Genomic DNA, 26,827 nt, shown 5'->3' on the forward strand with positions numbered 1-26,827 from the left:
TCCTCTACTCTATCTAGACTAAAAGTAAATACATTTTGGATTCAGATCCCAAAATCGGATGACATATGACTTTGGTGGGACATTAGATTGAGAGATCTTTGAGGGACAGTTAGTGACATGACTATAGACTTTGCAAAGAGCTGTGTAATACTTTGGTGCTAAATAAATACAATATAATAATAATGATACATACTGTTTGGGAATAAGCACAAGAAATCAGTCAATTATGCAGAGGAACGCTGATAGTAGGAGAAAGAAAGGTTGATCAGGACATGAGCTCATCGATGTGTTGCTTCTTCACTGTCCTTTCATAAAACAGTCAGATGACCCAAACTCAAGTCATAAGCCATAGCACTATCCCTACTCCATTATACCAATACTAACCAGAAGGATGGAATCGGCATAGGTCGTCCTGAAATCCGGCCCTTTGCCAATTATTCCTGCAATAAATGCTCAGGCACTGACTGAGCTCATTACTTTGCTAAGAGGCTACAACACTTAAGGAAAAGAGGAGAAAGAACAGATAATTGTGTCAATAATGACATCTGCAGACTCTTAGCAAACCTCCTACAATTCACTTTAAATCCTTGGAAACACCAATGGGAAGCTTGCCCCCCTACTGTGTAGAACCCCCCCCCTCCTGGAGACTGGCACTAGTTAAAAGAGGCCACCCCAGGCCACAAACATACACAATATAGGCATTGTTCCTGGGGTAGTGTGTCACTGAACATCATCACTGTCCTTAATTTGAGATTAGAAGGTCTGGTTAAGTCTTAAAACCTAATTAAAGTCTTAAAATATTTCTTTTCTGGATGGTCCTCCATAACCATATATAGTGGTGATGACCAGAAGACCTGGACCTTAATTTTATACATACTGATTTTTTCTGCATTGTGATTTGCATCGGAATGCATTTGACAGAGGCTGATGCTGACCCACAACACAAATGCAACTTAATAGGACCAGCTGCAGCCAAAGAAAAGCAAGACGAAGCCGGTCAGACCCAACACTAGACCAGCCGTCCACTCAACACAAAGACAATAAAAAGTCTGCAGACTTGTAATTCAAACGTCAGACAAATGCAGACAAAGACTGCTACGCATAAAGGTACAATTATAAAATTCTAAGGGCTAGTAGGCATGGGCAGATTTTTATTTAAGATCTGATAACATGATCAGAGCTGAAATGAAATGGATGGGAATCCAGCAGCCAATTAATCGTAAGAGACCAAGTTTTGGGTTCTGATCATTTTGGATGTGTTGGTAAATATATGTGCATAAATAAATGAGAACATCCAATCAGAATCACGATTGCTTTCGAGAGTGAGCGGTGGACCCTGTATTGTGACCCAACTTTTGAGTAACTTCCCAAAAACAGCTGGGTGTTTACTGAAAAATACCGGGTGGTGTGCCCAGCCAAAAGAAGTTGGGGAGAACACTGCTTTCTCTCCAGGATTGGATGGGTACAATTTCCTACACATGGGTGGAGTCTTTTGGGAATTTTAAGCTCATTAATTTTCAATCAGAATATTGATCAGGTCATGCAGTCAAGTGCAAAATTGGCAGTGAATCTGCTCAATTGTACTAGACCAGATTTTCAATTGTAAAACATTGTTAAAGTCTTTTAAACAGTTTGGGTAGAAACAACAGGAATTTTTATTTATTTATTGATATGGAACAGGTATAATAAAACACCTTTAATTTTTTATTTCACAGACCGAAGTAAAACTATTAGGAGAATTTCATAGTTAGAGAATATATACTCTTTAACTACAGGCGGTGTCTTGTTGGTCACATGGCAAGCCGGGGTTCTTCATCATTCATCAGTCTGCTACTCCTCCTTTCAATGTCCATTCACAGGCTAGGGTGGAGACAAGACTTTTAAGTCAGTTACGAAGAAAATCATGCCTTCTGCCCATCCATACAAAGCTGTCTCATGCGGCAATACTGTGTGACTCTCAAGAGTGGATTGACATTTCCTTGTGAAAACAGTTTCTGTGTATTTAGTTGTTTGCTCAGCTTTAAAAAGAAACAGAAAACTGAATCGGTGACAGGTGCTCTTGAAGTTAAAGGGAAAAAAACAAACTTGACATTCCTAGCCAAAACCTTATTACCGAAGACATTCCTAATGTATCATTTACCCGTTATCAGTTTTATTAGCCAAACTTAATGGATTTCTGCTCAGTTGAACTTATCGTTTAAAAATAATAGAACTTTTTTTTTTCTAAATTAAAAAAGTTTATTTTTATTTTATTTTTTTTTGTCCCCCTCATCGAGTAACCGTTTCTTATCTGTCCACTTTACGAGCAGCCAACTGGAGGTTTCCAGCATTAAGACATGCTTCATTTTTTAATTAATAGATATCTTTCTGGCACGTCTTCCAGTTGTCAGTAAGAATCCGCTCGGGGTTTTCTTTGGCCCTTTTGTTCGTTCCTTTAGGTTTGATTACAGCCTTTGATTCCAGGCTTTGATAACGGCGACATTCCTGCCTGGGCCGGGAGAACGTGCTCAGTGGACAATGGCAGACCTGAAGGGATAATTTCAGTTTAAGGAAATGAGGGAAACAGACCTCAAGAACTTTGATTACATTTGGGATCCTACAGCCGTCCTTCCTTCCTCTGTTGCCGAGTCCTCGTTTATCCCTAACAAACAAATCCTCCTGACCTGGTCATCATCTCCAAAATTACAGTAAATGAAACATACAGTTTGTCTAAGCAGCCAGGCGTGGCGCACGGATGAATATGAGTAATAGCTCGTGTCTTGTTTAGATGTACCGAAACCAGAAGACGTAATCAGAAGAGAAACTCGTTCCAGGGGGAACTTCTGCGTTCTTACTGGGTTACCGTAGATCTAAACCCGAAAAACAAAAATGGAATAGAATGCAGTTTACCATTCCTTGGATGAGGTATATGCATTCATTTCCCCAAGGCTTTCACCTGAGGATCCAGCCAGTAACACACTTCACAGGGTAACAATTTATGTCCAGAGAGGGGCTTTAAAAAATGCATAGTGGGTTTTATGAAAAAATCATTTTCATTGTGTTCGAAGATTGTAGAACTTTGGATCCCTTTTCGCTTTTTTTTTTTTAATGTTAGGAAATACATCTGTAATATGGAACATCTCAGCGTTTCAATAAAGGGACCCTGTCTGAAAAGAAGCTGCATTTGATATACCTCTGTCTCTTTGGTTGAACCATAGTGCTCTGAGAATCCTTTGTCATGTATTCAATTGTAAAGTTTTGAATGGATTAGGTACTGGTTGGTGTCACATACTGGGCCCAGAGATTACCCAGGTTGGGGTCTTCTGTACTTTAACTCAAGAAAGGTTTGGCCAAATGCAGAGTCTAAGTAGGCAACTGTGCTGATATGCATGAAAATGTAAAGTATTGATTAGAGTAGGAAAAGGTTTGCATTGTATACCAAAATCCACTAAGAGCAAGCTTATTCAGGCTGGGGTGAGCTATACTGTAGACTGAGTTTGTTTTGGCCATGGCACAGAGTTTGAGGAGCTAACAAAGCACCCTGCAAGGGCTTGTGGTTTTTTATACAAAAAACTCCAAGGTTACGGGATGAAGATCCACTGGAGAAGGTAGTCTTAAGTCAAAATGAGCAGTACACGGGGTAATCATGAGCAGGCAGTAACCTGAGAAGCTACAGGTAGGTATGTGGGAACCAATAGCATTAGGTATCACTGGAACTCACAGGGACATTGTGGTCCAAGGATGCACTGAGGTCACATGAGTTGTCCAAGGATGCATATGAGGGTCCAATAATGCACTGGGGTCACATGAGCTGTCCAAAGATGCATATGAGGGTCCAATGATGCACTGGGGCCCCTTATATAGAAGGCATTAAAGTCACAAGCAGTGACTCGCCATAGTAACATCACATGTTGCTGAAACCCCAAATGATGCATTGCTTAGGCTATGTTCTCACTGGCCACTTGTAGCTTCTTCTTGCGGTAGCCCAAAATAAAATGAATGGGGGCGGCAGTGAGTGCTACCAGTACAGCTCACTGCTGCCAGCTGTCAAATATGCAAGTGACTAAGTGGGATCAATCAATCCTATGGAAAGTCTGACTCTGCCCCTATTGTGCCCACCAAAAGAGGCCCAAAGCTGGAATGAAGGAGCAATGGTAAGTGTGACCCTATGTAAAGTTTGAATTACTGTGAATAAAAAACTTGGTATGATTTAACCCTTTTTCCACTATTTGAAATGTTACAGCCTATTAAACTACATATAAAAACCTTTGTCTTTAAAATTATTCCACAATAGCCACATAAGGTAGACATCATCTCTGTGTGTGTGCAGCAAGTGCCTTGGGGAACACAGATATTACTTTCCACTATCAGTAATCTCATCATTCAGGTTGTGCAAAGAGCAGAACTGTTGGAAGAACCCAGGAAGCCTTCCTACTACAGAAAACTACCGGAGGGGGCGGATACAAGACCAGTCACCCTGCACACAGGTAAAGAACAGCAGTCACAGGTCTTTGTAACAGGAAACTCAGGCATAAAAGCAAAATGTAGAAGCTGTTCAATGCTAAATTCCTGCAATGAAGAAATACACAAATAACATCAACATTTTGAGAAATACTAAAATGTTTCTATTTAGATACCGTAAATTTTTCCTGGATCTCAGCCTTAAAGATCTTTGTTAGTTAGATCTTTGCTTTGTGGTCATACATGTGTTACCACAACATGGAATAACAATTGAATCTATTGAATGGCACACCAATACACTAGGGAAAATCATTATGATATAATCCTGAAAAAAAAAACTGACCCTTAACTATTACCATTACCCTTGAAGCACCAAGTAACAATAAAGTGAAAGGGAAACCTTAGTCATACATCAACATTTATATTGGTGCAGTTCTCCTTATCTCAGGACAATGCGATAATCAAATTTGTTCTGATAAGAAGGAAGGGATGATGTCAGAGCCGCTCAGCTGACTAATTCCTTATCATAACAATATGTACCGGAAACAACAAATACAATCGGTAGGCGGATTAGCATTCTTTGAAGAACTCAGATCTAAAATGGTCTATGTGGACGTCCTGTGAATACCAACCAGGATGTGTTACATATTGCTGCATGTGTGTACTTTGCATGAAAACATTCAGCCTGATCTATTAAATCTATCCAAGATAGACTAACATGGGAGAACCTGGGTGATCCAGCAAAGCTGAAATAAATCTGGTCCAGGATTGAAAATAATTGCCAAATATTAAGAAACGATTTTAAGAAATCTTTTCCAGGTTTGCTGGATCGCCCAGGTTCTCCCATGATAGTATATCTTCCCCAGTCTTGGAGAGCTTTATTAATATATATAGGTACACTTTAAGATCTATAGATTCAATGGCTGCTCAGACAGTTTTATAAAAAAAAGTACATTAGGGTAAATATTGGTGTAATAATTTATTATGTGAACAAACCAGATACGGCAACCAAAATGTTGCTTTGGTATTTTTGGATAGAATGGGATGAATTAGAGCTACTGTTGGGTTTTTGTTGCTATTCAGAGCTTCAAAAAAAAATTACAAAGTACATATTGAATTAAAAAGTTTGTCTGGACTTAAAATAGAACTATAGTTCCAGAATCACAAGCAGGCGGGATTTTGATCGAAGAAGAGACAGGTGATGTCCCTGCTGCAATATAACAATACCCTGCCTGTTCACAATCTTTTTTAAGAAGTGTAGGATGCTGGGATATGTGCAGGGATTACATTATCCCGACCTGGCCAATCAAGGTGGATAGAGATTGAATATTTGGAAGAAGACTCCCAATACTCAGAGGTTAGCACTACGAACTTAGCAGCGCTGGGTCCCAGGTTTGAATCTCAGCCAGGACTATCTGCATGGAGTTTGCAGGTTCTCCTCGTGTTTGCGACACATTCAAAAACATGCAGTTATGGTAACTGGCTTCCCCTCAAAATTTACCTTAAGCTGTGTTAGAGACATATGCCATACGTATCTCATAAAGACATTACATATGACTGAGGTAGGGACATTAGATTGTGAGCTCCTTTGAGGGACAGTTAGTGACATGACTTTAGACTTTGTACAGCGCTGCGTAATATGTTGCCGCTCTATAAATACTGAATTATAATATTAAAATTAAAGACTGGGTGAAGATATTGGCATCCATGATTAAGGCAGGTAAGTTTATTTTATTGCCTGTCCAATCTTTAAATTCAGCAAACAAAAAGTCACCAGGAGCTAAAGCTAAGACATGGCTGAAAAAAGTTCTGGGTCCTGGTGGCTTTTTGTTTTATCCTAGTAGATTGTGAGCCCCTTTGAGGGACAGATAGTGACATGACTATGGACTTTGTACAGCGCTGGTAATGTGTCGGTGCTATATAAATCCTGTGTAATAATAATAATGCTACACAATGCATGTGCCATGCAGCGCAGTGTTTGGCTCCACATGTGGTGCTGCCGCATACACAGCCAGCCACTGGGGACAATGTAATTACCAGAGGTGTTAATTCATCAGTGGCTACCCAATCATCAGTGGCCATCGCTGCAGGTAAGTGTGTGCCATAATCAGCAAGTATGCCCTTATGTGCTACAGCTAATAGGATGCGTTGCATTTTTGTGTTGCAGTGTCATAATAGCCATATTAATAATAATAAACAGGATTGATATAGCGCCAACATATTACACAGCGCTGTACATTAAATAGGGATAGCATAGCACATAAGGGTGGTTGCCTTGTCCTTGCATTGCTGTGAATGGCCCCTGATGTAGTCTATTTAGAAAGTGGTGAATCTGACATTCGTTTGAATATTCCCTGGTGAATAAATTCCTGCCATTGAAACACATAAACCTGGAAGGTTCTCCACCAGGGAAAGTTTCAGTGAATGTCAGATTCCCTGCAGACCTCATAATGGACAGAGCCCCCTCCTCCTCCGGCACTCCGATTCTCAGAATCTCCTCTTGAGTGAATATTTCAGCTCAGCTCTTTATCTTTGTCTGGGAGAAAATTCCCCCCAAAGAACCAGAACGACGATAAGGAAACGTGAGACCCGGACGGTGCTGGCGACGAGTGATGGACGTGACGAATCTCCATGTTTCTTTATTTAGCCTTCTCTGAGCCCCCTACAAACATGGGGGGATTATAGATAAATAAATACAATTCTTTGTTTACAAACAGAAACAATCCTCAATAAACAAGAAGGTGGCTGCACCAAGTCAATGGGAGCAGTAATCCAAAGCAAGAGAAATGGTTTTATCTTTCCCATTAACCCTTTCCTAACCAGAACAAAAGAAATGGCTCTGGGTATGAAAAAAGCTGAACCAAGTTACTTTCTACAAATTCCAGCAACTTCTACATTGTTTCACACGTATCAGAATTCTGCACATTTCCCAGATACTTCTCAGTTTTAATGAGATTTTCAGAGTTAAAAAAAGGAGCTCAGATTTCAAATTTAAAGGATCAGCAAGAGACCCTTGTGGATCAGATGATGCAAATCTGCACTGCCCCCCTGCTGGCTTCTGGGTGCATTGCAGCTTTCCATAGGGTGACCTGAGAATGAAATAGGCTGCCAATGCTGATCTGGATCTAAAAAACCTGCTTGGTGTTCTGATAAATTGTGAGCCAGGATGAGGATGCAGCTCAGAGGTTCAGCTGCGGTTATCTGCATGCTTGTTTCCTGTGTGTGACTGACACTGCTGAAAGCAAAGAATTATATTTACATCCATGCAGTTCCTTTGAATAGGATCAGCAATGGCAGCTTCCATTGTCTTTTAGGGACAGGCTCATTTTAAAGTGCAGAGGCTGCGGGGGGAGGGGGCAATGGGGGTATATGATCCAAAACCTTCCAGACAAAAACAACCCTTTTGCAGTGTATGGGGAAGGGGGATGGGGGTGAGGATGGGTGCAATGAGGGGGCTGGTGCGCTGCAAGGGTGCCATACTAGGAGCTCAAAACTTTTTTCACCCCCCCTTTTTTTTGTAAGGTTCATCAAATGACCCCTTATTATTAATCATCAATTTAGACAATAAAATCTGCTACATCACACAATGTGATTTTCTGATTTATTATAGAGCTGCGCTGGACCTGCAGGAGTTGCATAAATTGCTGTAGCGTAGTTTTTGTTAACGTGCGGATGGGCCGCGTACGGCAGCCTTGTAGCGGTACAAGTTCTGCCTGCGCCTGGCGGTGTGCAGGGCGCTCATTCTGGGAGAGTGCATCCCCGGCATCCCTGTAGATGTGGGCACTTCCTGCACCTTCTGAGTTATTGGTTGCGCTTCCTGAACAATTATTAATAAACAGGATTTATGTAGCACCAACATATTATGCAGCGCTGTACAATAAATAGGGGTTTCAAATGACAGACAGATACATACAGTGACACAGGAGGAGGAGAGGACCCTGCCCCAAAGAGCTTACAATCTAGGACAATATACAGAACAATTGGCATGCACCAATGTAACGGCCCCTTGTTTTTTTATTGGGTCGGTACTGCCATCGTTTTCACCGTTTGATCTGATTAAAATGTCAGAACAAGTTGGTTTGATTTCAATTTGATGATTAATCAATAACAATCAAATATTGATCAGCATTTTGATGGCTTTTGGAGAGATTTCCTCTGATTCCCTGTCACTTCTTCAAGACAGGAAGGAGGAGGAGAGGACCCTGCCCCGAAGAGCTTACAATCTAAGGTGGGGGAAGTATCACACAATAGAATTTAACTCTTTGCTGCTATAAACAAAACATTACATTACTGACTCCACCCCCTCATGGTTATATATGTAAAACCCGCCCCTTTCACACTGTCATGTGAGCTACAACAGCCAATCACATCACGCAGAAAGCACATCAGAAACAGTTATCGCCCATTAAGCTCTTCATATCAGATTTGAATATTCCTCCGTCCTGTGCCTGTGATGAGTCCGGCGATGATCAGCATTACCTTACAGGCAAAACACAAAGCTGTGAATAGGCCATTGAGCTCCAGCATAGTGATTTTACCCAGAATGATGTCATCAGTTTGCTGCAGGCAGGGAGAACCATTTCCTCAGTCTTTTCTTCCCAGTGCAACATTGTAAGAAGTCACAAGGTGAAATGATGCAGCAGGGGCTGATCTGTGTCAGACATTTGTGAACACAGCCAAGGCACCAGGATTACATGAAACAGTTTTCTTATTCCATTTTGGATAAAGAACAGTTAAAAGTCTGGTCGGTTTATTTATTTATTTTTTTTGCTGTATGTGTCCCCTTCAGGGAGATTTGCCTTAATTTCCTGCCCTGGTGACACAACAGGAAGTGGGTTGGAATCCCTACAAAACTAGGGGTGTTCCCCTCCAATGCTGGGCATATATGATGCAATTTTGGTGTACGCAATATTGTAGATGTCCCTGTTGGAAGAATCACTCTTACTTCCTGCTCTAGTGACAACTCCTTTATCTTAGATTTCCCATCACTTCCTTTTCTGGTGACAACACTTATATCTTAGATTTCCCACCACTTCTTGTTCTGATGACATTTATATCTTAGATTTCCCATTACTTCCTGTTCTGGAGACATTTTTATTTTAGATTTCCCAACACTTCCTGTCTCAGCGGTCACAGGAGATTTCCCAGCTGGTGACAATGCCAAGATGCGGTACTTTAGCAGCCAATGGGAAAAGGTCATGAAGTGAAGCTCCGCCCCCTTTAGCCATAAATGACCCCATAATAGTTTGCAGGCCACACCCCTAGTCCCTCCCAACGCTGCCTCCTGTGCATTTTCCATAACTGTGCCTGCTATAGCTGTGAATGACTCCTCCCTAAAAAAGATTTTAGGCCCCGCCCCTTTAGCGGTGGATGACTGCTCCCTATCAAAGGTTTCAGGCCCCGCCCCTTTAGCTGTGGATGACTCCTCCCTAACAAAGGTTTCAAGCCCCGCCCCCTTTCCAACCTGTTATTGAAGCGCCTAATTCTGCAGCTACCAATGTCCAGCACCCCCTGCAGGCCTTTAGCTGTGAATGACTTATCATTAGTAACGGCCCCGTTCCTTTTTACACTGAAGCGCTAAGGCAATCAACCGAACTACCTTCACCTCCGAAACAACCACTCACTAATCTCTCCTAGCTCCCTTACCTACACATGTGTTTTCCAAGGCAGCCAGGCCAGTAGCATTTTAGAAATGTGAGCTCAGCAATGGCAGCCACGTTCATTAACCCTTTCAGTGCCATTCGGCGCAATACATACCCACCCGCAGCAGGGAGCCGCACGTGCGCAGGGATGCCGGGGGTGCGGCTGTGCCTAGTGGGCGGGGCAGAGTAGTGAGAGTAGAGGGCTGGGCGTGTCCCCGCCCCTGGCTCCTCCCTCCTCCTCCTGTGGCCGGATCGCTGTGTGCCCGCAGTGTGTGTTGGGGGAGATGTGACACTGAGAGCCCAGACAGGCCGGAATGTTGCCGCTTCTCCTGTCCGCCCTGACACTACAACCTCACCGGGGCTGCCAGCAACTCCAATAGGGGGTCTCCACCTCCCTCCCTGCAACTCTGCCCGGCCACCGCCGCCTGCCTCCGCTCTCATTTCTTCTTATGGGAAAACCAGAGAAAAAACTGCTGGGAAAATGTTGACTTAATAGCTCGGAGAGGAAACAAGATCTACTGGATCCCAGCTGTGTGTGATTACTGGAACCTCCTTCCCATTGCTGGACCTGATTACTGGATCCCTGACTATTGGACCTCTAGATTCCCCATCCTTCCACTCTGATCACTGGATCCCTCCAGATCCCCCTTTAATCATTGGATTAAAGGCTGCTGGACCTTTCAGATCCCCCTTAGAGATCCCTATTGGATCCCCCATCTCCAGAACCCTGCTGGACCTGCACACCTGATTACTGGATCTCCTGCACAATTTTGTGCTTTTTTTGTTTCTTTGTTACTTGGAGAGTGTTCAGACCTGAGCAGCCTGGAGCAAAGCAGCAGGTAAGAGGAGCCATGCCTGTGTCTGCCATGCAGGGAGGATCTCTCTTGGCTTGTGCATGATCCCTGGATAGTAGATTTCTTCCATCTGCATTACTGAATGGCTGTGGATCCCAGGCAGATCCTGATCTGCTCACCTGGACCCCTCTCATCCCCCCAATATTATAGCTTAGAATCCTTTGTGAGAATTGTTACAATTTAACCAGAGAAGTGGCAAGTAGGAGGAAATGGATGAAGAATTCCTGTATGGTCACCCTGGAAATTATATTCAGCTTGCTAACAATTCCTAGGATTGTGGTGGGATCGGTAGATTTAGTTTAGATTTGGGGATAAAAATATATTGTTGTATATCTTGGCATCCATAAAGGAGCATCATGGACATCTGCCTTGCTTTGGTGGACCAAACTATGTCCATAAATGATCAGAGAGGAACCAAGACTAATTGTAGGGTTCCCCTTGTTTTAGTGGAGAAGTCACCCCTTATGTGAATAGTCTATGGTTGAAGAACCCCCTTTATAGTGATGGTCAGGGTAGGTAGGACATCAAGGTCCATCATGGATCAGAGCTCAAGGTGCTCCTTAAAAGTCTTGAGGGTTGCATGTTCACGAATGATTAGAAAAGAACCAAGATGTAATTGTAGGAGTTCTCCTTGTTTTAGTGAAGTCACCCCTCACCCTATGGTTGAAGAACCCCCTTTATAGCGATGTGCAGGGTAGGTAGGACTTCAAGGTCCACCATGGATCAGAGCTCAAGGTGCTCCTTCAAGGTCTTGAGGGTTGCATGTTCATGAATGATTAGAAAAGAAGCAAGACTTAATTGTAGTGTTCTCCTTGTTTTAGTGGAGAAGTTATCCCTTACGTGAATAGTCTATGGCTGAAGAACCCCCTTGATAGTGATGGTCAGGGTAGGTAGGACATCAAGGTCCACCATGGATCACGGTTGCAGAGAACCCTGATTGATAAAGGCTGCGGTGTATTACTTGTAGGGAACCTGGCTCCTTCCATTGCTTCTTTCTCTCCAGCTCATCTCGTACTTTTCACTTTTGTCAGGCTGTGTGTGCAACATTCACCCAGCTCTGCAAAACTTCCATTATTCCTGCAGCTTAGAGGTTCAACTGGTGTAATGTATTAGATTTCTTTTTATTTCAAAGAAGGGATTGCTAAGAGATTTTTCTCCCAACCTAGATCCCTGGAGGGTTTGTTCTGATCCCTTCCCAGAGCTCACCTCCTACAAGAGGCTGAGATGCCTTCTGCCGCTGTGCACTGCGGTGTCCTAGTCGCCCAGCAGGGTCACCCAGCACCGTTCCCGGTTTACGTGTAACCTAATAGGATCTTCTTTTATTCTAAAGGTGACCTGGCCCCAGGCGTAGAGAGCCCCCTGTAAAAAAATGTTAATATACCTAGCGGTGGGGTGGAAGACCTCTTGGTGTGCCCTAAGAGGGCAGTGTGGTTCCCAGGTTTATCAGTGTGCCCTCTAATAAAAAGACGGGGGCTCAGCCGTGGGATTTCAGAGGTTGCCGATATGCACTGACCCCTTTGTATGTCCTGTACGGCTTGTGTATGCATATGTGTAGTCCTTTATTTTATTTCATATAGCATATAGCCGGGGAGGGGAGTGGGGGGCTTTTGCAGGACTGGGGGTCTGCTAGAGATTGGGGGAGGGAAGGCGGCTGTAGCCACCGCTGTATCTTGGGACAAGCAGAGAGGTTACATGAAAATGCAGCCAGATGTGAAGTGGCCCCAGAGCTGGTATGAATGGCAACAATTAGATGCGGGCTTCTTTGTTCTGGGTTGCCAGCAAGCCAGACACAATCCGGGGGTCTCAGATTCCAAGCCCCCGAACTTTAACATAGGCTTAGTAACTGTCCGTGCTCGTATTTCTTTTTGGAAAACCTGTTCACTTAGCAAATTAAGGTAAATTTTTCTTTCTCTAGTCCCTGGCCTATGGAAGCTATGCAACCCAGGCAGCCAACTGCTAGGAAAATACATTTTTCTGATTCCTTACCCCTCATCTTGACGTAAAAAAAGGGGGTTCTGCATTTTCTGCATGTGATGGGCACGAGTGGTGGCTTCTAAGACCCATTGTGCGTAAGGTCTGATGCACTCCTGCAATTGGTAACGTTACCTGACCCCTTGTGGCATGGGCTTGTGAAAAGCAGAATAGCTGGCAACATATGGAATGTTTTGGACAGCTGCGGATTTGGGGGGGGGACACATTGAGGTTTCGAGGTGTTATCCTCAGCACATTTCCGAGCTGATGGATATTTTGTGCATCTGCCGAAGCTGTGAATGGACTGCACCCATTGCTAGCACCCTCTCCGCTTACCTTCAGGTGTGTGCCTCTGTTTTTATTTGCATAAATATCCCAGGGCACAGAAGAAGGGTCTTGCAGAACAAATGCCCTCTTGTTTGCTATTTTCCCCTTTTTTATTTTTTTTATTTCTTTCTCTCTTTTTCTCTCTCAATCCCCCTCCTCTTTTGTTGCCTGCTACTATAAGAGGTGCCATTTCACATCACTCTGCACAAATTGTTTGAATTAATGCAAGTGTGAATTCTTACGGTTTGAAGGGATCCATTACCATATCAAAGCTTTACCCAGCTCTTTGGCTCATTTGAGAAAACTTTACCCTGCCTTGAATTTCTCTGCTCAATTGAGGCCCAAAGGGGCACGGAGGATAGAAAGGACGGGGGTGCTGATTGCACGATGGCGAATGCCGCCCGCTTGAATTGAAGCGTCTGCTGTTTTTGTAGTCGTGTTGACCAAGAAACATTTTTTGGACAGAGCCCTTGAAAAGAGCTAATCTGTTTTGTGCTGTGCACGGAGCTCATGAAAAGTGACCTTTCAGAATCCATTGCATGACTGTTTTGGCCTCAAGTAAAAAAAAGGCCTTTTTCTTTTTTTTTTTTTCAACTTCAGAAATCTAATTTACTTGTGGCCTTGGGTTGGTGGCAAGCCATCATGGTAGCCCATTCCAAGCGGCAATCCAGACTGCAGATGATATTTGGTTGCAGGAGTTTCGGCACTTCAATTAACCTCCAGGATAGTGGATTTTTTTTATTTTAAGATCCAACAGGGAGACTGAATCTTTTTTTTTTTTTTAGCCGAAGCTTAACCCCTTGCTGGCAGGTGTCTCTTTTAAAATCTCTTACGTAGTTGCGTTAGAAACCAAACGGAAAAGGCAAAAGCTATGACAAGTGTAGCACATATTATTTTTGCTAAATAGTGACCCTTAAATGCCAGCCTAATGCATTGACCGAAGGGTGATGGCTTTATAGCACGGTACTTGTACCCATCGAATCCTCATACGCAGCAGTTACTCTTACCGTCATTTTTAGTTTATTCTGCATGCTGGCAAAGCCCTTAAAAAATAAAAAAGCCCATCTATATAAGTCGATCATACATTTTTTTTTAACTCCTGCCTTGCTGCTGTCTTTTAAGTTCCCCTCCTCTTCCCAATCATACCAAATACAATTTGTAGCGTGCATTTTACGTAGGAGTTCCAGCTTTTGTATTTCATTACAAGATATTAAAAATCAATTGGTGCAGACTGGAGACACACAAAATAACCCAGACCTCACTCTGCTGGGCCTTCATCGTTCTTCTTTCTTTTTTTTTTTCTTTCCCCCACTTTACGTTCTCCAGTTAAGCAAAGCCATTTTGTTTTGACTCTCCTTGCCAAAAGTGATATTTCCTGCTACCCGATCTATAGTCTGTCTTACGCGCTATCTGTTTTATTACTGTAAGCTGAGAATTTGAGAGGTATTAAAACTTTGTCCATAGTTTGTTTTCTGAGTCCAAATGAATTTATAGATGGCTAGCAGAATTTTAACATGAAATGGATAGTTGTTTTCTTGTAAAGGGCCTGGCCTTCCAGTTTATAGGATTCTTTTGAATGGAATTCATGGAAGAGGTGGAGGGGGGGGAGTTGGAATCGCGATTCATTGCACCAGACTAAACTTTGTCATTAGGCATGAGTGCCTGCCGAGGATCTTATTTGCCTTGAATTGACTACTCTTTGGCTGATTTTTGTATTTTCAGAGTTGCTATGAATGTTTCAGCAGTTCTCGGGTTTAAAGAGAGAGACGTTGATGTGATTGCTATCTTGGCACTTAAATTACTGTCAGCTTATCGATTTTATATACTGCCTACGTTTTTCACAGTGCTCGATTGGTGACGTTAAAACAAATACGGGAAGCCTTGGGTGTATGAACCCTTTTTGATAGAAGATAACCAATTTATTTTAATTTGGTTATGCTTTCCATTCCAGAATTAGGTCCTCCAGCCCTTAGCATTGACAAAGCCTTCATAGGAACAGACTGACCGTCATCACTATCTCGTGGACGATGGTACAATTGACCTAGAACGATCAGATCTGAAGGTTGAGGTTGCTATGGGTTAATACAACTAGCCCCAATGCATTGTGCTTGGCTGAGTAATCCATTAATGGCCACCATGATTAAAGCCTGAATTCTGTTCCCATCTATGGACATTTATTGGGGTTCCCAACTGGTTTTGATATCCCATTGTAGGTGTAGGGTGGTTGTAGGTGGACAGGTTGGACTTGAGTTTATTTGGAGAGACAGGCCAGGTAAGCGGGAGAGGAACCAATTAAGTCAAGTTTTAACTTGAACTTTCCATAATAAAAAGCCTCTTAAAGGGTTTGGCTGGTTGACTTTTATTAATGATTTAACTTCAAAGAGCAGGTCTTGCCTCCCAAAGAGTGCAGGAACAAGTTCTAAGATACAGATCTCCCCATCCAGCCCTGCAAGTCTTTGCACAGTTTGATTTTTATTACTGTAATTTTAACAATGATCTGATACATTAACAGAGACTTTCTGGGTGTTCACACCCCTCTCTGTATTCTCTGGTGGCCAGTTCTTCAGTATTTCTTGTGTCCAGGAGCCAAACTTTGCATAGCAATTGGAAGAAGTCACATCTGATAAGCCCAGCTAGCTTCCTCTTGACCAGCCTTGAGTTAACCCCTCATGTTCCAAACCTTAGAACTCTTTAACAACTGCCCATATATGTTGCATTTCCACAATATCTCCCTATTAGGTTATTTTTCTTTTCTTTTTATGACTGTGATAGTTTTTTTTTTTTTACTAGTTGTTTGATTTGTTGGCTTTTATTCAAGCTGTGCATTCTTTTCTGACTCCTAGACACCCTTCAATTAAACAGGGCTACTTCGGATGGGACTTTTTATGGTGTTTTCTTGGTTGGCAAGGCACTCCTTGCAGATTTTATTTACAGTTGGGTCACCAACATGCCTCCTGTTTGTTTTTTCACCCAGACCTTTTGTTCCGAGTTCTTGTTTTTACGTTTGGATTGTTTTGCATGCCCTAAATGGCCTTTTTTTTGTATATTTACCCTTTGAAGATTGATTGGTGGCTGTTTAAGTTCATCGAAAGAAGGAACAGATTCACATTGTAATATTAATATCATTATTTGTTCATAGCCCTGACTTTCCTGTATACATCTTATAAAGAAAACTGTAATCCTTTATTATCATGTATTTATATGGCACTGATATAATATGCAGCACTTTATAGAGCCCGTAGTCTTATCACTGATAAAAATATCATCATAATTACAGAAAACAAAATGGATAGTGTTAGGATTAAAGTTTTCTTTTTTCTTTAAAGGTGCAATTTTATATATTAAAGTACTTAGAGCAGCTGTACATACATAGACACACACATACATACATACACCCACACACACACACACACATGTATATATATATTAATAGTGCAACATACGCGTGTGGTTATGTGTGTATATATATATATATATATGTGTGTGTGTATGTATATATGTATATGTATGTGTATGTAATTATATATATATATATATATATATATATATATATATATATATATATTTTTTTTTTTTTTCAAGTGATTGTATGTCATACATGTGTACATGAGATATTTCATATATATATTTATTTATCTCATTACACACACACACCATATACAATGATCATAATATATATGTCATTATACACACATACACCATAACATATAATCCCCATATTTCCAAGTTTCTGTATACGTCTGGTTTACAGAGATAAATTAGAAGTTCAAGGTTTGTTTTGTTTTACGTAGGGCTGCCTGGATAATTACAGGAAAAGCGGAATAATGACATGCCATAAACAATGAACACACTTCTTGTAGCGCTCCGCTTGCCATTGGTAGGTTGGCAATCCTGGATGAAACTCGAGCAGCCACGGTCCCCACCAACAATGTAGCATTGTGCAAACGACCTGATTCATTTTCTCAGAATTAAGACGGCTCCTCTGCTTTTCTTTTCTTATTTTAACAAATCAGTTTGTGTTACAGCCATCGATATTTATATCTGTAATTTCATGTTGCCAAGAGAGGCAATGATGGGAGCAAAGAAAAAATTGACTTGCAGTCATTGTGGTATTTGGTGGAGTTGCTGTACAGCGATTTTTGTTCGGTGTTTAGCCGATTTTTGTTGTTTTTTGGGCTTTTTAAAAAAAAAATGGATGGTATTTCCTACCTGGAAGTATAGTGAAAATAAAGTTCTCAATTTTTGATATTTTGATTTGATCTGTTGGATTCCATCAAGATATCCTTTTCCATTATTTGGAAGTTAAAATTGGGGCAGTTGGCTACTCATCAGTTTGACTCCATAAACTATTCTACAGTAAATTAATTCAAGCAGTAGAGTGTGTGGAGGGCTCCAACCAATCGAAATTCACGTAGACCAGCAAAGATAGATTCTGATTGGCCGCTATGGGTGTTGCACAAAGCTGCTTGCTTCTTTCTTTGCTTTATTGGCTAATCCATATATCTAATGACGTAGATATATCAATATGTCCTACTTTCAGTAAAGAATTCTTTTATTATCTCATGGTTTTGGTCTGCAAAATGTATCATTTTTTTTTTCCAATATTCACTATTGTATAATCAGTTTTATCATATGAGTAGCTGAGCAGGAAACACATCATTTACATAGCATTTGAAGTTTTTGTTTCCCAATCATCGTAGAAGCTCCTCTCCTTTGTCTTCAGACCCCAGTTCATCTGTTGTGCCTGTGTTGGAACTTATTCCATTTTTTTTGACTATTCTAGATGAAATTTTAGCTTTTAGTTTGCTGTGAATCTCACCGTTGTCTTTGCATTGCTTTATCAAGCATTTCCTAGAGCCTGGAGATGACATTGGAATCTCCACTATTGCCAGCTGCTTTACTCTGTGCATTGAAACAGCACAGGTTCAACTCGGCATAAGGCATGAGATTAATTTTTTTTGCCTTGCACCATAAAACAAATGCAAATCCCTTAGCAGATATTCTTGAAAGACAAAACATAATTACAGCTCCGAAAAACTTGTCAAATTCTCAATTTGGCTCCGTATTTCTTAGATTTTTGTTCCGGCCTGTAGAAATGAATAGGCTGTCACTCTCCGCAAGCTTTCGTTCATTTCCCAGTATGTTATTTGTTATGCACTTTTTTTTTTATTTATTCTTTCCCAGAGAGCTTCGTAGGGCTGTTTTATGCATTCAAGGGTTTTTGTTGTGCTTCCGTGCACCTGCTTTTTGAATTTACGTCGCGTGAAGTGCTCAGGCACCTGCTCAGTGTCATGGCATCTTCAAACGCATCGGATTTTGCTCCATTTTGCAGCCGTGACCAACCGGGCTCGAGAGGGCAGGTCCTGTGACTCTCAGCAATTCGTTCCGTCACTCCCAGGTCAGAAAAGCCAACGCGATTAAATTTCCAGAGGAGCTGGTCAAGTACAAAGGATAAAAAGTCAGTTTAAATAAAAACGTCCTGGTCTCGCTCTTGCCATAGGGTAAATTTTGGGTCTGATCTTCCGAATGTTGTGTTTCTCAGTTTGCAAACACAATAATCATGGGCTGCCTTATGTTTTTTGTTCTGTGGGGGCTGAGAAGGGTGTTGTGGGGGTGTAAAAAAAGGGCCCTGTTGGACCATTTGGTTATTATGTTTTACAGCATGTAAGGGGATTGGGTCTGAACGGAGCTGGTAAATGGAGCTTTTTCTGCAATATTAATGGGTTCCCCTGAATCTTGAAGCTGGTACTTGCAATTCAAAAACTCTTTTGGGAGCCATGTTTGCCAGTGGACACAGTTTTGTAAAGCAGTTTGAGCAAAAATATATCAGTCACAGACTGATGGAGAATCCATTAGAGCTTATTGAGCAGCAAAGGTTTTTTGGGGTGGGTTACCGCAACATCTGCCTCAGTCTGTAGTCACAGTGTGAAACTCAACCAAAAAATAAAGTTTTGACTTGGTTTTCCTTACACATAGTTTTTTTGGAAACTTTTATTTTATTTCATGATTTCATTGTGCTGGAGTGATCTATAGCATCTGCTACTCCCATGCCGTTCAGGAACTCCTCCCCTTCCTTGTCTATACAACCACTCTTTAGCACTCTACACTCCACTGACTAAGACCTCAAGGTGCCAAAAAATTGGGACCTCTAAGTGTGCACTTCCTACCTCTAGGCTGAAAATTTGTAAGTTTTTTTTGTTTCATTTTCTTTTATCACTTTTATGCATTTTTGGCCATTTATTGGCTTTTGGGTAATCGTAACAGTTGTGATGATCAGATATTGGTCATTTTTTATACTTTTGGATCCTTTTTGTCTTTGTGTAGACTGACAAATTGCCCAGTTTACATCTCTGCTGCCTTTTTTTTTTAATTATAAAGATCTTGGAGCCGAGATGTCCGAATCCTTTTCAGTCTTTTTTTTGTTTTTGCTAGTTCATTCCAAGATTTTTATGATTTCATTTGTTCAGGTTTTTCTGGCATGATTCAGATAGTGGGAATAGGAGCATTCACACGAGAAAAAGCCTTGTTGAGATTGGTAAGAAAAAAAACAAAAAAAGCCCTTGATAACTTGTTTCATGTCATTTTTCCAGTGGCTCGTTGTGTTCTGTCGCGGTTATTTCTTATCAATCAACACTTCAGACTGATATATTTTTTTTTCTTTGGATATAGACGACAGCATAACTGTCACTTATTACTAAGAACGATTTGTGACAACTGTAGATTGTTTTTTTTTTTTTATTTATTTATTTTTTCTTTTAACTTTGCTTTGTTGCAGTGATCTATGTCTACATGCGTTGTTCCTTTTACCTTTTTTTATGTTTTGTTTTTTTGTCAGTCTTTATTTAGGGAATAGAATAGAAAGCAAGGGCTGGGGGGGGGGGGGGGGCAGATTTCCTTTCCTTTCCTTTCCTTTTACATGATTGGCACACAGTGGTTTTGAACAAACAAAAAACATCACCTATTTGCATATGTACGTTTTATCGCTGTGTACGAGTAATCTATCCTAAGCTGCTTAGTTTTCCTGCTCCTCTATGATTTATTAACCCTTTACCCAGCTGCTCGTTGTCACTCGTGTTCCTATGCGTGATCAGACACTTACTGTATGTACCAGTTCTGTGCTGAGATGGCTGTTGCATGGACTCGATAGGAGGAGGAGCGGAAGGAGTTAATGCCTTACTTTTTATTCAGTGATTGACGTAAGGAACTAGAACGCCTAAAAAAAAAAAAACGTTCTGATATCAGTACCTGGATGATACGATATTTTAATTACTGCAACTCTTTCTTGTGTTGGAGAGATGTATAATTCACCCCCCACCAAAAAAATATACATAAAATTTGTGGAAGTAAATAACGTAACCAAAAAGGCATCTAAAAATGTATAAAAAAATCTATAAAATAGATACAATATTCAATATATAAAAAACATTCAAATAAATATGATATAAAAAATGATATAAATCAATTAATAAATATTGATTGTACTGCAAGTTATTTTAACTCTTTGTATATCGTGACTTGGATGACTTGCATGGACATGGAAAGTTTGGCACCTTTATAAGCATCTCTGTGTGCGTATGTGTGTGTATATGTAATATATATAATATATATTTAGTTTATTATATATTAGTTTTTTTTCTCCATCTATTACCTATCTCTTTTTAGTCTTCATAAGGTTCATAAGGTTCACATTTCAGATGTGCAAGGTGGTAGCATGATATACATAATATATAAGATGACGTTTTTGCACCATAGCTACCTTACAATCACCTCTATTCTATGTGTCCTTAATAGCTTTGGGAGTTCTTTGTGCTATTCAATAAACCTGAAAAAGTTGGGTGCCATTTGTATAATTGCTAGGCATCTTGGTTACCTGGTTCTTTGTGTATCATCAGCTCTGCAGTAAGTGACGATTTTTTTTTTTTTTTTTTGCCTTGGCTGTTGGTGGATGTTTAAGGAGGGGGAGCTTTTTTCGTCTTGGTCTTGTCTGGGATTCACATCTAATTACTCTGCTTCCTGTTGTACCAGTGGTTCCCAGCTTCTATGCAATTTAACATCATCTCCTGCCTTGCTTGAAAGCCTTCTTTTTGCTGTGCACCCAACAGGTACATCTTGTGAGAAGTACTCTTCTTGGCATGGTGGTGGGGTGGAATCGGTATTGACTTTAAACAGCTTTTTTTTTCTCCCTAGTGGTATAATTTTTGTTTAAAGGTCGAGCTGCCAGTACAAATTTCTGCTCTATATAAGACAGGCATGTGGAAAGAGCTCTCTGCAAAGCTTTATGAAATATCTCTGTAGATTGCAAACAACTGGCTAGTATTCTAGTGGGTTTTTCGATTTCTTGATTAGATGTGTTCATTTTTTTTTTTTGTGTGTCTAGTCTTTTCTAGTAATAGATGGAAATACTTTGCTGGAGGACACAAAATAACATTTTTTACTAAATCAAATTTTTCGTGCATGATTGTTAGGAAGGTTGGCTTGCAAGCTATTATATAAGCGTTGAGAAGTTTTTTGTGCATGGTAGTTTAGCTCAACAAAGAGATATTTTTGGAATTTTGCAGGTTGTGTTTTTTTGCTGTTTTTGTTGCTCATACCATTTTTTTTAACTGTATCAGGCAGGACTTTGTCTTTGTGTATTTAGCCTTAAAGACATAAGCAGCAGATAAACAGATACTGTGATTTATTTGTTTAGACACTAAAAGCAGCTCCTTGCTTTGGCTGGTCTCACCTTACAGATCTAATGCTAAGATAGTTCTTTTTTAATTTGGTAGGTGGGGCAATGACCTACTGATGTCTACAGGGATTCTTATTTCATCAACTATACCACAATTGTCATTGTTAAGTAAATAAAAGGTAGGAGAAGTAGCTTTTTCAATGGCTTCCTGTAAATTTAGGCATTTTGACGTAGATAAGTTTATTTTGAAGCTATCAAATTAGAAACAAATGTTCTTTTTGGATGGTCCACGTCGACTCTGAAAGCAGACTTGAGAATCTGGTTTGCAGCTCTGTCTGGTCTTTTCATTGTTCTAAACTCTTTAGCATTTCGGAGCCAGTTTTCCCAATCTGACGCTGATGACAGGAGGCCAGAAAATTCTTAGACACTAGCTGCAATTTTTTGTTTTAATGAGCATTTGTTACCTTGCTTCTGGGACTTGTTCTTCAGAATTCTTTATTGTATGTTTGTTTTTTAATAGCATTGCATAGATTCAGGCCCGAGAAACTCAGCCATTGATGTCTGATAGATGTTCATGATAGTCTTCAAAATTCTGCCGTCTTTGCTGCAGTCTGTCAGTCTTGATCTGCAATTTTAAGGAATGTTTTAAACTCCAAAAAGGAAAAAAAGCCTTGGCTTTGCTGCAGTCTTGTCTTGGAAAGCCTTTTAACCTGGGAACTCGGAGCCACTTAACAGTGTAACTTCAGCTTTTCTGAGCTGATAACGGAGCAAAAGAAGGAAAAAAAAAATTAAAATGAGTTTTCTTTTCCCAAATATCCATATTGTTTATGCTGCAGATGTTTTCCCAGTTAGTTAGGCATTTCTCCATTTCCAAAAGCAATTTTATCTGCTGCTGCTTTGTTTTTTAATCTATAGATTATGATTTAAGCTGTAAGTTGCTTGCATGCTATTTCGAGTTTGGACAAATCTTCCATAGAATACAATTTTATTTAGCGTTTTACATAAAATAAACTATAACCGTAATGGGACATTTCAGGGATCTAAAAGCTTCTGCAAAGCTTACATTTATCATCTCCTGAAAGTATAAATCCTTGGCGTTAAGTGCGTGCTTTTTCCATTTCATTTTGTCTTACTAGGAGAGAGTGCTGGCTATTTGCAAGTTGTATTAAAATGCACTTACTCAGATCACTGAAATGCTACTCAAAGCAGCTTGTGTTGTGGTAGGCACAAATAACCCGATTCCAAGTTTTTACGATGCATTTTTTCGGTCCCCTTATTGGTTCTTGAAATATCTTTTGGCAGCTATACCTTTTTTTTTTTTTTCCTTGACGAACGTGGGAACCTGTTGAGCAAAAACATTTTACGTTGCCTTGAATGGCAACACCACACAGCGATAATGTTTACTCAAACACGTTGAGGTGTTTGGATTAAAGTTTACCTCTTAGTTCTCCTCCCAGGCTTAAGTGAGTACTGGACCGATCTCGCATTCTTGTTTTTTTTTTTAGGACTGTATGTAGTCTGCGTTTTTCGGAAGCATAGCAGGGCCTGACGTGGTGCCAATGTATTATTTATTCTGGCTAATCCTTACTAATGTGCAAAGTCAGTTTGTTACTGCTTCAGCAAATGGCTCTTTAGGCAGAGAAATAGTTAAGCAGATCTATTGTAATAGGTGGCCCCGGTCTCATGAAGAGATTTAAGGCAGTAGCAAAGGGGCTATTGTGTTGGCATTACCCTCTCTCAGCATGCAAGTGTATTATCTGAACCACTGCGTGCCATGTTTCATAGGGAACATTTTTTATATAAGAGGGCTCAATTTTCTCTACAACAATTGTTCTCCAATAGGATTATCATAAAGTGAAATAAAGAAAAAAAAATACAAGCACTCTATAAAATTATAGTTGCTCTGTTACTCCCTGTAGTAAAATTTTTGCATGGTGGGAAGCCCACTATAGCCCGTTCAATGATATTAAAACTAAACCATTATCCCATTTCTTGGTGCTTCCTCTGTGAACAGAAAAATAAACTTCAGTAAATAAAAATGACTCTTTAAAGTCATCTAGTAGTACTTGGACAAAGTTTATTGTGCATTGACATTTCTTTGTCGTACGCCTTGTCAGCGAGTATGTTGAATGACGCCACGGGGAACCTAATGTTGCTCCCCTAAGAGTAAAATTGCATGTTGCTAGATCACACTATTAGAGGCAAGTAGCACAACACAGAATTTGCCATAGTAACACATTTTTCACAAATATTAAAAAAAAAAAAAACACCAAAAGTTGAAATAGTTTTTTTTGGAGGGAATGATGGCTTTCACCGATTAACCTTTGACAAATTTTCCGTAGCTTGGAAATAACATGGGAGGTATTTTTGAATTTGTTGCAGACAATTTTACTTTAACCTCTGTTATTGGCCAGTTGGGGTGAGGATAAATGGTCCTAAATCACACCAAAAATATGGAGTTTGAGGTCTAGTAATTGCCCTATGAATATATATTGGGTGTTAATGGCACCTTATACACAGTTGAAATACTGTTGATAGTATAGTAGGCATTGTTGTTGTTGATTGTATAGCAGAGTATTTGGCTCTGCATTCTTTGAAATGGACTTTTGCCTGCGGTTTTTGCTTTTCTTTGGTCTGCAAAGCTCAGATATACTGTTCTTGAATCACTTATAGGCAGGACATTAACATCTTGCTTGCTATGGCGCTTTAGTCAACAACTTGAAATGTGTGGTTTGCAAATAAGGCTTTTGTCATGGGGTTGGTCTAAAGTGACTAACTAAATAAAAACCTTATGTGCAGCTGAGCCCTTAGGGTAGTCATAACCATAAGATGGTGGACAGAGGATTCGGGCTCCATTGGATCATCGTGCCTAATGATGGATGGATAGGTATGCCCAGTTATGTTTATGCATTGAGCAGATGTCTCCTGCAGTAGTACGGCTTTAAATGGAGGAAATACTGGTGACTGTTTGGGAAAGTTTACTTCGAACATTTGGTTCCTTCCTCGTAATTACTCAACTAGCAGGTTTGTTTGGGGTTTGGAGAATGTCCATGAACATACAATAGTTTTATTATCTATCAATGGGTCCCATAATGTCACGGTCATCACAACCTGTAGGGGTTCCGGAGGTGGTTTGTGTTATGTTTGATCGCTCCGTGGCATTTCTAGGTATTGACCTGATTTGTATAGCTTAATTGGGTTCAGTCGATGTCTAATATTACCTTCCGTTAATCCGTTTTTAAACCTTTTTAATTTATCCGTGTCCATAATTAAAGAAATGAGCTTGTAACATGTCACCTTGGTACATGTTCTGCACTGTGTTTCAAAACTAATTCTGACGTGCAACGTCTTCGCCTTCACTTAAACTATGACCTGCTCCTAATCCACATCCTCGTCTGCCGTCTGAACACCAACCATGGCTATTTCTGCCCTTTTGTGACGCTTCTGATATTCCACCGCTATCTATGACAGTGCGGCTGTCAAATATTCTGTCTCCTCTTATCTGTGACCTAATTATACATTTTGGCTTTGAGATGTGCCTGAGCCTCCTGTCTGAAACTTTTTGATCTTGCAGTCTGAGAGTGAGAAACATGTCACAACTCAAGAGAACATTCAACTCTGCTGGGCCAAGGTCACTGACAGTGTATGGGATCTCCTTGTGTTTGTCCAATTCCAGGAGCCGGGTCCTTTACATTGACCTAACACCTGCATAGCAATGTTAGTGCTGTGTGTGTAATGAAATGACGGCTTGAATGACGAGGGCCACTGATAGCGGAAGGCCAAGATCATTTTTTTTAAATGAAAAGAATTGCACATATATTAGTTTTTTGGTTAAGCCTAACCTAAGCCTAACCTTCTTCATTTATGTGGAATTATGTATGTAACACTTTAAGCTGGTTTCTTGCAGATATCTCTAGGTGGTCTGTTGGTCTATTTACCCAAATGGCCATTTCGCACTCCGTCAGTCTCATAATGTATCAATTTGGCTAAAATCTGCTCAGTAAGCTAAGCAGAAATCGTATTTTCTATTAGCATGCAATAACCGTTACATAAAGCAATTTGATGAGTCCATTGCGGACAGGCAAGTGGCTCCTTACGAGCAAACCCTATAACTTTTTTCTTATAAAATCCTCCTGATTTAGAGGAATTGTGAACTGCGTGAGTCACACTTTAAGCTGGCTGACACAGTGCAGGTCTTGGTTCTGTTCTTTCTTTGTTGAGTGTTGGTACTTGTTGGCGTCTGGTTTCTGTCTAAACTGACTAATCTTACAGACACAACGGCAGAGACCGAGGATTACCCTAAAGTATACAAGAAGAGAGACTGGAATGCCTCTCAGCCATAAGTCTTAAAGGAAGTCTTGCTTCCAGGTTTTGAATCCCCACACACTTGTTTAATTTTTACCTTTTATTCTTCTACTGTAAAACTCAAAATCAGAGGTGTGATGTGAGAAAGTGTAAGTGTAAAGTAGATTTGTGGGTTTGACCAACACTTTTTATTGTCTGTCCTTTCATTTCACTTAAAGTTTGTGGTGTCCAAAGATGAAACATTTTCTATAACTTTGATATGGTTATATTTAGTAGAACAATATACAATGCAGACCTTGTTCTGTTTCCTTGTTAGCTGTATAGTAAGGAAGGGGGGGGGGGGGCTCATATACAAAATTCTTGGAAGCCCAAGTATGGCGTGCAGAACCAGACTGAAATCTTTCAAATGATTGCACTGCAATGTGTATGATGGTTACAGATGGCTACAAAAAGTCTATGTTTGGGACTTAAGGTCTCTAAAAGAACTCTGGAGACTTTTTAGAAGATGATGTAACAAATCATTGTATATCCAAATAATACCTAAACTTCATGCTTAGTCTTAGATTGGACCTACCGTTTATGTAGAATTGTTCGCTCTTGAGATATATATATATATA

General features: G+C 40.4%; 1 protein-coding gene across 21 annotated transcripts in view; it reads left to right on the plus strand.

The window, feature by feature from the left end:
• Positions 1-10,328: 10,328 nt before the first annotated feature.
• Positions 10,329-26,827, plus strand: part of ADGRL2 (adhesion G protein-coupled receptor L2) — a 162,552-nt gene continuing 146,053 nt past the window's right edge. For 7 of the 21 annotated variants that reach the window (XM_072419534.1, XM_072419540.1, XM_072419536.1 and 4 more), the window contains exon 1: positions 10,331-10,921. The gene's annotated coding sequence lies outside the window, so the exon portion shown is untranslated. Of the gene's footprint in view, positions 10,922-13,230; positions 13,250-21,232; positions 21,337-26,827 lie in introns of those variants that run through there. The other 14 variants (XM_072419547.1, XM_072419549.1, XM_072419544.1 and 11 more) reach the window with 6 other exon arrangements.

This window comes from Pyxicephalus adspersus, chromosome 8 (assembly GCF_032062135.1).
Source record: "Pyxicephalus adspersus chromosome 8, UCB_Pads_2.0, whole genome shotgun sequence".
NCBI classification, from domain to species: domain Eukaryota; kingdom Metazoa; phylum Chordata; class Amphibia; order Anura; family Pyxicephalidae; genus Pyxicephalus; species Pyxicephalus adspersus.